The sequence below is a fragment of the Odontesthes bonariensis genome, chromosome 5, assembly GCF_027942865.1.
Source record: "Odontesthes bonariensis isolate fOdoBon6 chromosome 5, fOdoBon6.hap1, whole genome shotgun sequence".
NCBI lineage: Eukaryota > Metazoa > Chordata > Actinopteri > Atheriniformes > Atherinopsidae > Odontesthes > Odontesthes bonariensis.
In genome coordinates, this window is record NC_134510.1 from 16,826,874 (window position 1) to 16,839,038 (window position 12,165).

The 12,165-nt window shown below is 40.0% G+C and overlaps 1 protein-coding gene across 3 annotated transcripts in view; it reads left to right on the forward strand.

The window, feature by feature from the left end:
• LOC142379799 (RNA-binding motif, single-stranded-interacting protein 3-like) overlaps positions 1 to 12,165 on the forward strand; it is a 138,799-nt gene that overhangs the window by 1,675 nt on the left and 124,959 nt on the right. The window lies entirely within an intron of this gene.

The following is a 12,165-nucleotide window of genomic DNA, read 5'->3' on the forward strand; positions in this document are numbered from 1 at the left end:
CCCCGCTTTTGGTCCCACGATAAAATAATTAAAAAAAGCATTAAGATAAATGGTGGAAGTGCTTCTGAAAAAGAACATTGTCCTCCATCTGTCTTCAAGGAGGGAGATATTGATGTCACTCAGCTGGATTTTTTCTTTTCTATCCCCTCTGAGCACTTGACCCTGTCCTCCCCTCCCCGACCCCACCAGCTCCCACCAGCTACAAGTTCAAGTTCAGGGCAGGGGGCCCATCCTTCGCTCAGCCCTTGTTTTCTCTCCTACTTAGTTTTTTTCCTGCTCTGTCACCCCCCCCTCAGCCCCATCACCACCCCTCCTGCACCCCTCCCTTCACTAGCGCATATGATGGCATGTTACAAAAATGATTGATTGAATGCAGAAAACTGAGCACGGTCTTTCTTTCTTGGTCCTTTCAGTTTGACTCCAATTTTTCTTTCCCACATGTAGAATGCATACCCAGACTATCTTGATGAATTCATTTCACGAAGGCACACACGGGCACACTCTGAGTCTTCTACCACCAAGCGGTAGAAAATAGATTATAAAGGCCTGATCGATTGCTCCTGCATCATATCACCCGCGATTCCCTTTGTCTGCTGTGATTCATCTGCTTCTTTTTTGTTTCTTTTTTTCCTCATGCGATAGTAAATGTGAGGAGTTCGCATTTTCTGCAATATTTAGTAAATGTGCATGTGTCAGTGAGAAAAGAGAGATGCAAAGAAAGAGAGTAAAAGAGTGGGAGGCTTTGAGAATAGAGAGATCATGCTATTGAGTGGACACAGTGTGGGAAGAGCAGGTAAGGAAATTATTGCTTGACTGTTAAAAATAACTGAGCAGCAAACACATTTCTGACTAACAGCAACACAGTTAAGTGGTGAACAGGATACCGTTAGTTATGCCAACAACAGATCATTTTCAAAGCAATCTTTCTTTGAACTGAAAATTGAATTAGTAGTAATTGTATTGCAATTTGCATCCAAAGATGTCGATAAGTAATTCCTGGTTCTGTTGGATTTGAATGAAAATACTTGCATAAACTTGCATCTGCAAATATCTTTTTTAATTGTACGAGTGTATTTGTGATACTAAAGTGATCAAAAAGGTTAGAGCTTCTACAAATGGTAGAAAGTGAATGTTAAACAGCATTCATTTTCTAATAAACATAGTTTCACTTTGAAGATTTTTTCGCTGCCTGCCAGCTTTTTAGAATTCGTGACATACATTACTGCCACAAGCTGTCGGTGAAGTTATCTCATGACCGTCACTGCAGAGATAAAGACTGAGTGTCCGATGCATTAATCACGTTTTTGTCTGGGTTCATAGCTGATGTTAACCAACCAAAATGTGCCTTTGATTGTGTATAACTTTTTCATTGTTGGGTTGATTCATATAGAAGTGAAGTGAGAAGCAGATGGCAGGCTTGACGTAACTATTCTGTTTTTGTCGGTATTTTGAACTGAAGAAATGCTAATTCAGCTCTAAAATATATTTTGTTCATACGTTTTAACACATCTATTGCAGCGACTCTTTAGCTTAGTTCAGGGAATGGAATAAATGTTCCTAGTTAACTTGCAGGATATAGTTGCCCGTGACATTTGCATATTGTATTTGTGGCACGTCAGCATCAACCACTTATCTTCTGATCTCAGAGCTGTGCACATTCACATTTGGGAGCTGTCTGCTGGTTTTAAGAATGTGCTCAAGATGAACAAACAGAAGCTGAGAAGGATTTCTTAATGCACATCTGTTACTCGGTAGAAATAAACATCTCCAATGCTCAGCGTGCGTGTTTGTTTGACTAATCTGGAAGGGTAAATACAGTACATGTCTACGAGATGATAGGTAAAAATTATTGAGTCTGCAGTAAATTTCCGTTTAATAAAAGAAATTCCAACAATACAGGTAGTGATTATCTGCTGGCAAAATGTTTTTTGGTGCAGGAATTTAAATGGAAAACAATTTTTTTTTTCATATTACAATCAATTGATGCTACAAATCTTTGTCTGAAATGTTTTGACGGGATTCATTTCGTTTTGCATCACTACTGCATATTTACACTTCAATTTAGATTCGATTTATAATGAACTGAAAATGGAATCATATTTGTGTTAACAATGCCATTATGTTCGTCAGCAAATCTAACAAGTCACTGTGATTTGTAAGCTTAATGCAAGAGATATTACACTGCGTGCACATGTAGGTTAGAATTAATTCTGTTTTTGATGCATGTGTGTCACACAGTTTTATGTGTACAGATGCCTCTGTGTCGCATTGCTCTCTTGTTCCGTGATTTATCTCCATCAGTTCAAGGTCATCTCATTTCTCTCAAGTATCTGCAACAGGCATCTGGCCCAGACCATCACTTCATCCCTTACACTCCATCTATCCATCCCTCCATCCCCCTCTTCCCACCAGCCCTCTCTTCCTTTCTTTGCTGGCAAGGTCAAATCAAATTGGATCCTAACTACACTGAGTGTACACTCTCGGCTGCGGTTACACTGCAAGGGTGTGTTTGTGTGTCTGTGTGTTCACGAACGCATTCATGGACAAAGAAATTGTGCATCTGTGTGTCGATTTTGTGGCCATGGCTGAATATCAACCTACAACTTTGTCCATCAATTCATGTGTGAGACTGAATTTATTTGCTCGCTTTTGTGCAGATATAGCGCAGGAGTGTATGGAGGTAATGTGAGTGCGTGTCTGAGCCTCCCCCCTGAGTGACCTCTTTACAATGCAGCTTGCTGTCACCAAAGCTCTTCAGGTCCCAGAAGATCAATGTATGTGTGTATGTGTGTACGTGGATCTCAGGCCCCTTAGAATAGCTCAGTTATACATCTATATGAACCTTGACAACAGGCTGCAGTTTGATCTCTGCATTTTGCTTTCAGATTTCAAACATAGGAGCATGTGTGTGTGAGTGTAGCTGTGCAGGTGGCGCTCAGGCTCATTTTCTTTGTGTAAGATGACCAAAAACAGACAAACACTACAGCAGTTGCTTTTGTTGTTTGATCTCTGTTCAGTTCGTTCTATAAATAAACCCATTTCTCCCCCTTCTCCTGCTTACTGACGTCTTATTAATCTTATTTCCTGTGGATGAAGGTTCTCTTGAGTAAATCAAGCTCGCTGTACAACTACTGTACAATCACTGTGCAAAAGTCTTTGTATTCTATCATTTAATTTGTGTTTGCACATTTCAAGAACTTGCTGCAAATATCTGCAGTTTTCCTGGTCATATACAGGAATTGAAGGGTGGTTCAGGACTTTTGCACAGTACTGTAAATATACACGACCTCACTGCCTCACAATACCAATCTTTAAACAGACATACTTCCTCACACATAAACACAAAGCACCACCTTCACACAAAGGCGGTTATGAAATGACTCGCTTAAACTAACAATGATAAGCGAAACAGATGACAGAGTGTGTGTAAATGTGCAGCTGTTAAACACAGATTTTCTCTTGCTCTGCCTCTATAATGGGCTATAGGTTCAGTTAGTGTACATTAGCAGGGTGTGGGGAGGGGCACCATGTCCTCTTATATGAGCCTAGTGGTACTTAATCATGTCTATTAGAGGGTTGGAGGGAATCATGGGAGGATAGATGCTCAAGTGCTGCTGATTTTCTGTGTGATTTTATTTCTTTATTTATTTTCAGATTTATCCAGGGGGTAAGCTGTAGCTAAAGTGACAAGCTATTCTTTAAATCAATCATGCTTAAGTACATGTTCTATTTAGAGTTTTCTTTACTGGCCCATGTGTTCCAGATTCCAGACTTTTGAGTCACTTTACTGAAGCAGATTAAAGTGCAAAACAAAACACTTTGTTCTTGTCATTGCTGTGATTTTAAAATGTTATCCTGTGGTTGTGGTGGGAATTTTAAAGTAGTAACAGGAACATCTGATGTCTTTGGTTTTTCTGAACTGTTGTGATGTGTACGACTTTTGGCTTTGGAAATATGCACACGCATTGCTCTTTAAAAAGCTGAAGATTTTTCTTGAGGTGTAAGCTGCTGGGGACTATGAAGATAAGTCAGAATTATTGCTTGTGTTAAGTTAAAGTCTATGTAAAGCAGTTGTAAATATGAGTTTAACCACCCAAACTAAATTGAATAAAGAAAACTACCACATAAACTAGGTTATAAAAATTAGCAGTAACAAGTGGCTGTATCTTTTGAACACTATCTATATACCACATGTAAACAGTCAGTCTAATGGCAGCTTGTCAACAGCCATAAAGGCAGTATTCACCAGTTTTAACAAGCAAAAAGATCCATATTAAGAGGCTGGCAGGTGCAGTGATGAAAATGATATGCATGACTATCATCCAGGAGACCTGGGTCCTCCCACCTCTTTTAATTTGCTTTTGACTTAACCGTTGCATTCACTCACTGCTTGATCAGATTTAGACATTGAAAACTACTTGATCGGGGTTGGGGAAAATATTCAGGTTTGCTCCCACAATGTCTACTTCTTGCAATAAATCTTCTCCAATTCTCATCAGTCCGTTGGTGGTGACTCCAGTTACTCCAGTTTTATGAGCACTTTTTTAACCCCATTCAAACCCAAGTTACCTGTCCTTTAACTTGTCCCTCCGTAAAATTGAATCCCTTCATCTTCAGCCCTATTAGGAAATATAAGTAAGGCTATTTTAGTTATAGCTGCTCTGCAAATTTTGGGACCCAGCAAAGATATTTTTTGGGGAAAAAGGTGCCTTAGTGTACTAATTAGATGCTAAATTGCTCTGGTGGGCCGGAGGAATGACATCATCAAGCCCTGATTTATGGCCTGACCAAATAATCAGTATAGAAACACACATCTTGTTATATTTACATGCTTTTTGAAAAAACAGCATATCTGTAATACTGTAGTTTATCTCATCTCCTTTTACATCCCTATTTCTCTGATCTTCAACTTGGATTTTCTGTTCCTATATGTCTGTGCATGAACTTATATCTGTAAAAGCATGCAAGGAGCGCCTCTGAATGTAGTAGAGCTATTGAAGGTTTTTAATCTTTTTAGCCTCTGATGACGATTGGCTGAGGATGGCAATTTTTTGATGATAATAACTAAGAGCAAGATAAGACAGGCTAACAGAGGGTAAAAAAAAAAGTCGCATTATCAAACAGCCGATCATTAGTTTGCTGCAGATCAGTGTGCTAATATGCTCAACGGCACACAAGGAGCTTTAATTAAGGTAATGAGAAACAGCATTCAGCTGATATCAAAGTAATGACACATGCGGACACGCCTGGACATCTAAATAGAATATTGCGTCTCTTCAAAAATGAGCTTTTCACATTCAATTACTCTCTATTATGCGCTAGATAAATGTGGTCAGCGCTTGGCTTGGCTGTGATGTGTAAACATAAAGGCAGCAGAGTAAGAGGAACACACTCGACATGGAAATACGAATGTGTAAACACAAGGACAGCATCGGGGAAATTGATTAACTCATCGTCTAATCATCCATTTCACATTAACTCCCTCCTTCATTCCTCGCCTTCTTCCAGGCCTCTGTTCCTCCTCTTGTCAAGCAGAAACTGTGACCATAAATTATGCAGCGCACATCTTGCACACATTCAGACACGGAGTAGTGTGTGTTTAGTGTGCAAAGTAAACAGAGGATATAGGGTTTATGGCTCAGCATGCATTCAGCCCATGCCCTGTTTCTCCTCACACATCTGCCTGCCTGAGTAGAGTCTGGTTTTACAGCTGACAATATTAGCATGTGCATGTTGGTAAAAGACAGTTATTCTCTTTGGATCTCGGCTCCAATCTTGATAGTATCACGGGCCAGTGTAGACAAGAGAGAATGTCCTTATGTTGCCTTCTTTTAATGCCCTGTTCAACACTCTCCCTGCCTTTTCTCTGCCCCTTTCCTGTCTCTCTCCCACTGTGTTTTGAGCTCTCTCTCCCTCTCCCCTGCCATCTGTTCATATTGCCCGTAGTTTTTACTGCTTAAGAGGGACTCTCCTAACCACCCATATATGTCCATTAATTATTCTCCGTGGGCTGTTCTATTCTTGTCCCAGTACAGTAGAATAGACACTGACCACAGCCTTTGCCGAACTGGAGTGAAAAAGCTTCAGCAGGTCAGCACACCCACAAAAGGGGTGAGAGAAGCTCACACCTGCCAGTTTGGTAATATAAAATATGTGGTGGGAGGGAGAAGGGAGAAGGGAGGAAAGAGGAAGAAAAAAAAAAGGATGTAAAGTAGAGTGAGACTTATCAAGAAGAGAGCAGATGGCTGTAGCTAAGAGAATTCAAAAGAAAAAGACGAAGCGTTCCAGAGGGAAATAAAGAGTGATGCAGTGAGGAAGACTGAAGTTGTAGGCTGGGTCAGGGAATAATGGTGCTGCTGCATTTTTAATAGTTGGCCACTTTGTAGCGACCCTTGTCTAATGGATTCTCTGCCTCTTAAAAGCTTCTGTCAGAGCCCTCAACCTCAAACAGTTATGCCACGGAAATTACTGAGGGCTCCAGCAGTCACCCACACTTCCTCACAGAGTGTCCAACAATCTAATAATGTCTGGCAGCCAACATAATTCCAGTTAGTACGCAGATGTATTGGCAAATCCTGTTTGGAGCTGAATTTACTAATATAAAGCAGCAACTGAAACTCCAGGGAGTTTGAGGAATGTGCGAGACTTGAACTCACGTCACAACTCTATGGGAAATAAAGCTCTGGCCATTAGCGCGCTTCCTTCTTAGACCACAGTGTTAAGTGCCTGACCAAGGAGGCACAAAGACCACAACCTTTATATGTTTGTTCTTTTAAATGCATGTTTATGCATGTAACTCAGTGCTATAATTCAGCCTTCCCCTGGCCATTAGGCTGATGTATAGTTTCTGGAGATAAATGATACCATCCAGTATCATTACTGTATAGACCTTTTCACTTATGGAATACATAACAAGTTTTATAATTATGTTAAAGAGACAGCATTCTGTCATTCAAACAGACTACATTTTAAATTGATGTTGCTTGAGGCTTCTTTCAGCATGAAGTATGTGCAGGATATTTGGCCCCTGACTCGAAATTGACTGAGTTTGAATAGCACCTCAAGTGACATTAAATGTGGTCAGAGCTTTATTACAGAAACACAGCGGATGAACGCAAGTGTGTTTCTGGAGATATTACCTGTGAATCAAACCTTTTCCCAAACATTTCTGTGCAAGCTTTTCCAATAAAACAATTCTTGGTTGCAGTTACAAGAGTAGGTTCCGCTGGGATTTTCTAGCAAAGTTAGTTAAATGTCACACACTTTAGGAGATATTCATAGTTCATCCTCTTGTTGAGAAGCTATGATACTCGATGAGAAAAATTTAATTTAATTTTCATTACTGGACCTAAACCAACATTGCATCTTTAAGTGAGAGAATAACAATATTTCAGAAACTGGCAAAAATGGTTCGAAAACAGTAAAATATGTTGTGCACAAATAAAAATTCTAATGTACAGTATTTCCTTTTTTGACATAAGCTTATCAAGGTGTCAGTGAAGAGCCCCGGGTTTCCTGAGGTTCAGTCATCTGCAGCCTTCAGCGGTTTATTGCTGCTCACATGTGTTCGTCTGACATTAAAGTCAGATGTAACACATTTGTCCTCTGGTAATTTACTTTTCAGGCTCAAATTGAAGCATAAACAAGCAATGCAAACAATTTCTCATGTTGTGCTGTCACTACAGTTTGACGTCTACGGTTGCAGTGCATCCTTCAACGTCTACCTGTTCTTTTAAATCATCCAAAGTATTTTCTCTGTTTGTCGGCTAAAAAAGGGAAAGGTTGTGTGGGTAAGGTGTTGTGATGTGAGTCTGTTGCAGTTACTGCACAGTACCTAAGGACGGGAAAAGAGTCATGGTGTTCTTATTAAAAACATACACCTACGTATTGTGAAATTCTAATTTTTCCCACTTGTCTATAAGGCTGTTTTGTAAAAAACTTTTTTTCTTGTTTTGTTTCTTTATGGACAAAACACATTTAGGTATTATTCAGATATTATTCATAATTCAGAAATTAAATATGATCATCTGTTGTGTTCTCAGATTGAATAAACCTAAATAACTGAATATAAAAATGTTTTAACAAACAATTATTATTTGCACATATGCTGTGCATTAGAATTTGTGATTAGTGTTGTTGGGATTTTGTCAGCGTAATTTTTCTTCTCATTCTTCATTCATTGTGTGAACTGCCTGTTGGGAGTATAACCGGATGGGGTGGGAGGGGTTGAGCATCGGTGGATGAGTGATCCCGACACTTGGGGACCACAGAAATCATTGAAAGAATGGCCTGAGGGATTTTACCCACATGTTGTTCCTCATCTTACTTGTGTAACTGTGTCTGCTCTCGTTTTCGTTAACTCCTCTCTTTATATCTTTTACTATTTACTCTTGTCTCAAAGCAGTGCAGGTCAGAAAGGTTAAAGGGAAATTCCACCGGAAGATATTTTGAACACTTGGCTTAAATAGCTGTAGTGAACAGAGTCTGATCTTTCATTCGAGAGAATTTGAAAAATATTCCACAAATAACCTTTAGCTACATACCGTATCACGGAAATATGTCTCAACCAGCTTATAAAAGTAGTTCCCATAACTTGTGCACTTCATGGCATGAATCTGTAAAATTGCCTATCCTTGGCTGTTAAACCAGCAATAACAGGAAATAAAGAATATACCCATTTTGAATTCTAAGGTTTTATGTATCAAGACGTGATAAAACAAACCATCTGGTCCTTACCAGATCTTAACAGCTGATGTTTGTGTTTACCTAATGTGGTGCTGTGGATTATGGCCAAACATGTCATTTTGGTCCTGTCTGTCCAAAACACATTGTTCCAGAACCTACTAATTCCTTGTGGTTTCTTCAGTTGCAAACCTCAGCCTTGCTGCAATGTTACAGAGAAAAGGCTTTGAATCTGAGATGTAGCTCTCTGAGCACTGACCCTGGGAGACAGTTTCCTCTCGGAAGACTGGAAACTGTCTTGAATGATCTAGAAATTTTGAATATTGGTTCTCACTGTATAATGACAGAGTCTAATTTGTTTGGAAATGGTCTAATAACCCTTCCCAGACAGCTGGGTGGCAACAATTTCTTCTCTAAGATCATTGCTGATGTATTTCTCTTTGCCAGTGTGTTAACACACACTTGAATGCTCCAGACCAGCAAACTGACAGAGATGTCTGCTTTCACAGAATTGGTCATACTTATTGATGATCAATAAACCAAATGTATTTGATAAGCAGCACCTGGCTCCTACATGCACTCTTAATTCCTATGGAAGCATTAGGGGAATGCTTGTTTATATGACTGTATGCTATAATCATAGGGGTCACCTGCTTCTACTGCATAACACTTTTATATCTTACAATAAGATACAAAATATTGCAAAGGTAAATAAAAAATGGATCATGTGGTGAATGAAAGTGCATTGCAGCTCATTTGTAAAATACATCCTTGTAGTGATGCGGTAAGTCAAAGCTTTCCCTGTTGGAACCAGCAATAAGATGCCTGCTGAAACCTTGCATCAAGTACAAATCCAGCATAAGATGTGTGTGATTTAGGCGGCTCAGGCTGGAATAAAATGAGATAGCTCATCATCATATATCAGCCATGTTCTGGTAGACCACGTGACAACCTTTTAAGGAATGCTTCAAGGTAACGGTCCACAAATTTACATCACGGTGTTCACAGAGATGTCTCACATGGTCTTTTATGGATCATGTAAATGCAAACTACTAACTTTACAAGTGTCTATTTGCATATCATGCTTTTGTGGGTGCTGAAGAGTGTGTTCTGGCAGAAGGCCATGCACTGATTATTTAGTCTCAACGCTTAGGAGTTTGCCATGTTGTCGGTAGAAATACTCACAGTTGAGCAAACTGAGAATATAATTTGCCAAAAAAACTGAAGATGAACAACTTGCTTGCTTGGCTTTATGCATTTTCCATCTCTTCATACAAGGAAGTGTTCTTGTATTAATATTTTTATATTTTCATTCAATTTTATCATCAATACAAAGTAATGTAAACAGATATAGGAGAAAAATCTACAAAAAAATACAACTTTGTTGAAAATTATGATCATAAAACTGCTTGGAACCCCAGTCTCCCACTTTCCTGACTGCAATGAACTGACAGTTTAAATCCATGTCACTTTAGAGTGCTTGTAAGTACACAGGAAACATTTCTTTTTGTATCCAGAAGCACAGTGGGACAGCTCCCAGGGAGAACAAACTTTGGAGCTCGACCCCTGCAAGCAGTTGTTTCACTCTGAAAGAAAAATATATCAAGAAACGCAGTTAAACTCCATCAAACTGCCACAGTGTTTGCCCATGCACACAGTTTAGCTGGGTTACAGACACACTCTTGTCCTTGAGCCAGAGGTGGCTGGCCAGGCCAAACATCTCCTATACCCTGCTAATGAAATCCTGAATAAAACCCTCCCCACTCAGCTTGGTATCCCACAAACACACACTTTCTGTCACACACAATTGCACAAGTACAAACACACAGACACCCACTCTTCACACTTCTGCTACTCTAACACACATACATACACGCGCACACAACCCCCGCAGTCCCAGCGGGGAATTATCCTGTGAAAACACTCCTTTTGTTGGACTCCTGTCAAATTACTTTTCGGAGCTCGCAAGCTTTTATCAGAGCTGTCTCCATACATGGTGTATGTATACTGTAAATGTGAGTGGGTGTGTGTGGTGGAATGGTATGACAGTCTAAACATAGGCTTTTGCTGAATGCAGGGGAGTTAGTTGAAAGCTAACGGTCACTAATTGAAAATAAGCTGTTTATATTGGTCTTATGAACACGATTCTCTAATGTCACCTCGTTGTCTGGGGTCTCGTAGCACACCTGTACGACGTTTTTGGACATTTAAACTTCACATTTTTGGATAAAGACAAAGTCACCATAAAGGAAGACATGCTCCTGGTCTATCTCTTGATCACTGCAGTCAGTGTATAGTCATACTTTTGTTCAGTGGGTGAGTATTTACATTGGTACCAACTCTCAGCCTGGGCAGTGGCCAGCTTAGCTGACAGGGCATAGTTGTTAAGCTGCATTGAGCTTTTATTAATTCACTACCGCAACTCCTCAGAGACTCCCAACCTTTTGCAAAGCTGTGTGTGAGTGTGTTGTAAGTATGTTTCAGTGTGTGAATATAAACACGAGTGAGGTGCAGGCTTCAGAGATGATGCTAGTGAAACAAAGTGAGACTCACACCGAGATTTGCAACAAAAGGAAGAGAAGTAAATGTCAGGCATGTGTCTGAGTGCTCATGCGTGCGTAGGATTCAAACCAGCCTTGGAGTTCCCAGCAAAGTGTTGATTTAAGTGGAGGTGGAGGGAGGAGATAATTTAAAAAGCCTGATTAGTTTAAGCTGGAGCATACCACTGAGGCTTGTGTTCTGGCTGGCCTTTCAGTGTGGATGTGTGTGCCTGGAGACGAGTATTTGTGTGACAAAGTTCGAAATGGGTCTGTGTGTGCCGCTGTTGGATGCAGTCACTCTGTTGGTGAAATTGGTGCATCTGAACAGCAAAGCAGCAGATTAGCAGAGCCACCAGAGCTACTTCACTATGACAACACTGAGAGGACTATCTATGGCTCTGACATTATAGCAGTATAGTACGCTGCACATATAGTATTTATCACTGAGGGGCTACTATAAGGGGGAAGTTTATAGGTTTAACAACGTCGTCCACAGCTTGTACCAAATGTCTTTAAATCATTTGAGGAAATGGGGAAGTAGATTACAACAAGTGCAGCTGTTTTGATCTATAACTTTTCAGTTCTTGCTAGTAGGAGGCTAAATTTCTCCATATTGAACCTCCCCCACCCAGAAACCCCTGTACCTGAAGTCAAAGCACTATCCAACAATAATACCTGAGGCTTGGAGAACTGTCTTTCTACATTCAAATGCATATGTGCTGGGAACCTGGCAAGGGGTAAAAGTAACAGAGGTGGTTTTAAATTCTTGAGGGTTGCTTGATTTAACTTGAAAAGACAACATAACGGCTTTAAAAGAAGTAACACTGCTTGTAAAAATGACAAGCTGGTCCGCTGTACTGCTTTTTCAAATATTTAACATCTACCTCAGTGTTGTGCAGGCAAGGTTTTAAGAGCAGGAGGAACCTTTTACTGTCTTTTTTTT